General features: G+C 37.8%; 1 pseudogene; it reads left to right on the forward strand.

The window, feature by feature from the left end:
- The first annotated feature begins 3935 nt into the window (after positions 1-3935).
- On the forward strand, positions 3936-4705 carry LOC140498284 (cyclin-dependent kinases regulatory subunit 2 pseudogene; annotated as a pseudogene).
- The last annotated feature ends 1301 nt before the right edge of the window (positions 4706-6006 follow it).

Below are 6006 nucleotides of genomic sequence, written 5' to 3' on the forward strand. Positions count from 1 at the left end.
TTGGCAAACCATTTCTCGAAAGAGAAGTCACAGTCACAAAGATTCAGGATGGCTTCATCAAGAGCAAGTCATGGCAGACTAAGATTATTTCCGTTTCTGACAGGGCTACTAACATAAAAGTTGAAAGGAATGTTGTGAGTATAATTAAGCTTTTGAGATGTAGTATTTCATACTATTCTTATAGAGAAGATTGTTGGATCAGAAAATAACACAATTAGATTCAGAATTAGTGAGAGGATTCAAAGAAGTGATTCAACATCAGCAAGGCAAGGGTATGGGAGATGTCTAATGGCAAACCCCAAGTGGACAAGTGGACCATGTGCTTATAAACACTTTCATAAATGAATTGGATAAACTCATAGATGGTATACTCATCCAATGTGTAAATAACACAACGTGGGAGTGATGGCTAACATGATGAGAGAATAAAGATCCAAAAGAATCTTAATAGTCTGAATCATTGGGTTGAACCCAGTAAGATGAAATTCAGTGGGGATAAAAGTGAAGACATACTTGATTACAAAAATCCAGTACGATGAAGAGGAGGCCCTACCTGCTGTAGGGCTCAAGATTGTAGATCTGCAAAGTGAGATTCTAGTCATTCATTCGTTCTTCTGCAAATATTTATTGAACTCATATTCAGGGCAGTTTGGTGGCACAGCAGATAGAGCACTGGGCTTGAAATCAGGAAGACTCATCTTCACGAGTTCAAATCTGATCTCAGTCACTAGTTGTGTGACTTTAGGCAAGTCACCTAACCCTGTTTACCTCAGTTCCTCATCTGTAAAATGAGCTGGAGAAGGAAAGGGCAAGTTACTATAGTATCTTTGCCAAGGAAACCCCAAAATAAGCTCACAGAGTCAGATATGACTGAAATGACTGAACAACAACAATATTTGGAAGCAATTTATATGCTCAGAGAAATGCAATGGTGAATAGAACTGTACTTGACTTCAGCTCACAATAGCCAGACAAGAGATAGAATACCCAGACAAACAAAATAAGTAAAACTTAAGTTAGAGCATGCTAAATACATACGAGAATATAAACAAAATTTTATTTAACCAAATAAGAAAACACTTTTGGCTAGAGTACCAAACCTAGAGGACTAAGAAGTAATATCAATATTACAACTTTGCTTGGGCTGCCACCATGATGGATTCTGGTGCTATGAATTCTACAAGTGGAAGGAACTCTACTATGTTTGACTATTGGCTACTATAAAGAATTAAAAATCCTTCCTCTAGAATTCCAGGTCTTCCACAGCTTGGTGCTCCTGCACCTCCCCTCCTTTTCAGCTTTATTCCACACTGTTTCTCTCCATGTATACTGAGCCAAGTCACACCACTTACTGTCTCTTGTACACATACAGCTTTACTCATGCCAATCCCCATTCCTGGAATCCTATTCCTTCTCCTCCCCCCATCCCTACTTTGTGAAATCCTAACGATTCACATCTATTCAAATATCAAGTCCACCAGAATACTTTCCTTGATCCTCTGATTTAAAATGTTTTCTTCATCCTATTTTCCTATTGTTCATGATTCTACATTTATTGTATATTTACATATTCAATGGAGTATAGAATACTCCATAGGTGACAGAATGGGTAAAGTGCTGGGGATCCGGGGTCAGTAAGATCTGAGTTCAAATTCAGCCTTAGTCACTTTCCAACTGTGTGACTTTGGACAAGTCACTTTATCCTCTTTCTGCCTTAAATTTCTCCACGGTAAAATGTGGGTAATAATAATATCTGCCTTACAAGATAATCATGAGGATCAAATGAGATAATATTTGTAAAGTGCTTAGTATAGGACCCAGCACACAGTAGGAGCTTAATAAATGAGTGTTTCCTTCCCCTTCCGTTATTGTTCTTGTTTAGTCAATTAGTCATATCTAAATCTTCCTGACCCCATTAAGGGTTTTCTTGGCAAAAACACTGGAATGGTTTGCTCCAGATCATTTTACTGATGAGAAAACTGAGGCCAACAGGGTAAAGTGACTTGCCCATGATTACACAACTAGTAAGCATTTAAGGACAGATTTGAACTCAGGTCTTCCTGACTCTAGGCCAGTACCCTACACACTGTACCATTTAGCTGCCCTATCATATTTGTATGTATATAGGATATTTTCTGACTAATATCTAAAAATCCTACAAGTAAAGGTAAGGAGCATATCTTAATGATTTTTATGCCTCCCCTACTCCCAACATCTATTCAGTGCCTTGATAACAATCACTTAATCAATGTTTATTGATTATTGAATCAATTAGATCTATAAAAAGGATGGCACAAATGAAAAGTGCAGGAAGCCCCTAAGTCCACGCATTTGGTGACCACTCATATTGATGGACAGACTATCAATATCTTTGTGATATAGAGAACTGGCATATTTTTTTTTTTGGAGAGGAGAAAAATTTAATCAAAAGCAGCCACAGGCATATAAACGATTTCAAATACATTTACAATATTAAATTCACTGTATGTTCATGCAAAATAAAGACCTGGAAAAAAATCTCACATTATGAACTCCTAACACATAAATGTAAAAATGAAAGGGTCTCTGAGAACTCTCTCCTCTGGCCCCAATGCATATGCTCCGAGATCATTGCATCCATTGATGAAACAAGATTTAAGAGCTTGGTGGCTTATTGAAATTTGGAGCTGACACTGAGCCAGGGAAGTCATTCATCTAGCCAGGGGTCCCTCAGGCCCTGCTTAGGCTGCCTTTTTCAGGGGAATAAAGACCACAGAGCTGCTAGCAGGCTGCCTTTGGACAAGATACATGTTGAATGAATGTTTAAAGTTTCATTCCATTGGAAAGGTTTAAATTGGTGTATAATTGAGCCAGTTAATCTCAGTGACTTGAAAAAGCATCATGAATCAGAGACTGACAGTGTGGAGAGACCATCCCCCCAACCTTTCCATGTTTCTAAGCTAGTCCATCACCCACCATAACAGCCACTCACCATTCTCCCCCCAACATGGGGTAATTGTAGCCAAAACATTTTTTCCTCTTGAAATTATCTCCTCTAAGTGACATACTGGTGTCAGCATCTTGTCAAACCAGGGCACAGATATTAAATAAAAAATAAGAGCTTTGACTTTATTAACATAGCAGTACACTGGCAGACAGAGACCCCGTCATATTTAACATATGACACATATCCAAAAATTAATTGTACAGAATACATGAATTTGCCAGTCTAAACCTGTGTTATCAACCAATGGGCCCTAGATCTTTTATCCATGGCTTGGTTATCAAGCAAAAAAAGGAGAATATAGGTCAAGCTACTGAGACAAATAATTAGACGCAAAAGAAGTTTCTGCTGTTTGAGATGATCAGCTAAGGAGAGAGAAATAGATATTACCTATCTATCAAAAACTCTCCTCTATACATATCAGCCTTCACTAAATCTTCTAAAATGAGATGAATTTGAAAGACTAATCATTCACAAACAATTCATTCAACAAAGCCTAACACCTGTTGGTCAAAAAATTTCACCAAGAAGTTTTCAAGTTGTGTTACATAGGCATATGGTGTTACAGAACTGTGGGAAATCAGATCGGTCATGGTTGTGTATAACATTGCCTGGTGACAAAGAGGCAGCCCCACAACAGAAATTAACAGGAAAGGTCAAGGTCAAAGCAGACACAGAATGACCCTGCTCCTCACCTCTCTCTGGGAATCTGTCCTTTGTCTATGAAGGACAGCATATGGTACATTCAAAGATGACACAAGTGACCCACCAACTCATTGATCGATAACATCCCCATGCTGTTCTGCGATCTCCCTTGTGACTCCTGGAGTGTTTAAGATGGAGAGTTGGCTTTAGGGGAGGCAGCTAACTCAACCATGAGGGATCAACCTTATGCTCTTAGCTTCTTTAACATTGCACTCTATTCAGAAATATGCAAAATTGATGAATCAGATAACATGAGAGCTAGGAAGGATCTTCTACTCAAGCACCGCATTTTTATTAATCAACAAATATGCATTTATTAAATTCCTCCTGTTTTGTACCAGGCACCAGGTTAGATACTGGAGATACAAGGACAAAGCAAAATAATTTTTGCCCTCAAGGAGTTTATAATCTACTGAGAAAAAACACAATATATACCTACAGTTATATACAAAAAGTTGAGGAGCTACTTGTAGTTTCTATCGCTACTTCATCTCCTCCGATGTCTTTCTTCCTCGATGCTTCTGCTTATCTCTCTGGGACCCTGCGCTGCCGTCAGCAGGGCCCATAAGCAGATCTACTACTCAGACAAGTATTTTGATGAGCATTATGAGTACTGGCATGTTATGTTACCTAGAGAACTTTCCAAACAAGTACCAAAAACCCATCTGATATCTGAAGAGGAGTGGAGGAGACTGGGTGTCCAGCAGAGTCTTGGATGAGTTCATTATATGATTCATGAGCCAGAATCACATATTCTGCTTTTTAGAAGACCTCTACCAAAAGAACAACAAAAATGAAGTTTATTTGGGTTCTTCAACTTAAATTTTTTTAAACTATGTATATGTGTATATGTGGTATTCAGTGAATACTTGAAAAAATGTACAAATCATTCATCCATACCTGTGCATGAGCTGTATTCTTTACAGCAACAGAGCTCAGTTAAATGCCACTACGAGTAGGCTGCTTTAAGATGTTTAAGATACAATTTTTCTCTAGTCAATTTTCTCTTTAATAAAAGTGCCTATTTGACTTCTCCTTGAATTACATTTGTTTAATAAAGTTCGTGTGTTACATACATGTCTGAGTACTTGGCAACTGGGGTAGGTGTTTATGTTCAAATTTTCCATTGTTAACTTATAAATATGATGTACAGTTGTTTCATAAATTTATAATTAAAGGAAATAAATTCTTTAAAAACAATGTAGAAAAAAGTTGAATGTTAAACTGCATGATACAGTAGAACTAGCATTAATTTGAATAATTAGTAACAACATCTACTAAAACTGCCACATAGGCTAATTGGTTTTTTCCCCTAAAAGGCAGTGAAACAGTGACTGAGCATGCTGCCATGATACGTAAAGGTCGTGGGTACAGCAGGGATGTAGAAGGGAAGCTGCCATCAATTGAATCCACATCTTAACTAATTATTTTTTCTATGCTATTGTTAAAGTAAACTTTTGTTAAATATAAAAAAAAAAGTTGGGATGAGAGAGGAGCTAATAGCTGAGGTGATGATGAAAGATTCGTAGAGAAGATGGCCCATGAGATGGGCCTCAAAGGAAGCTTGGGAACTCAAGAGGCAGAGGTGTGGAGAGAGCACATTTTATGAATGAGATACAGTCATCACAACAGCGTAGAGATGGAAGACTTAAGGAACAGTAATAAAACTGTGCATTGTAAGCACAAAATAAGTGTTTATCTAATTGAATTGAAAATGTTTATTAAGCAGGAGGTCCATGACCTGGCTGAGACCAAATCCCAGTAGAGTAAGTTCCACAATGTCTCTGGAAGTGTGTCTGAAGCCCCTCAGATGGTGCGAATTCAGTCTTCCCTAAAATCAAAGAGATGGTAGATAGAGTGCTGGGAAGAGAGTCAGAAATGCCTGAGTTCAAATCTGACCTCAGACACTTATTGGCTGTGTGAATCTGGGCAAGTCATTTAACTTTTATATGCCTCGGTTTCTTAAAACGCAAATAATAACACCCAACTCCCAGAGTTGTTGTGAGGATTAATTGCCATGATAGTTGTAAAGTGCTTAGCAAAATGCATGGCACATAGGAGATGCTTGATAAATGTGGTTTTCCTTCCTGAATTCTGTGAAAACACAATCAGATTTTAAAGGCATTGAAATTTGTAATTACTTTAGTCTTTCCCAAGACTTTTCTGTCAGGGTGATCTAGCCTTCCCTGGTACCTTTCAATTTGAAAGACAGACATAGCACCCATATGCAAAATTAATGTAAATATTGATTTACATTTTGTTCAGGTGACACAAAGGACAATGTAAAAAGACATGATGTTGGGGGCAATTGCGATTAA

The sequence above is a fragment of the Notamacropus eugenii genome, chromosome 4 (genome assembly GCF_028372415.1).
Source record: "Notamacropus eugenii isolate mMacEug1 chromosome 4, mMacEug1.pri_v2, whole genome shotgun sequence".
Taxonomy (NCBI): Eukaryota; Metazoa; Chordata; class Mammalia; order Diprotodontia; family Macropodidae; genus Notamacropus; species Notamacropus eugenii.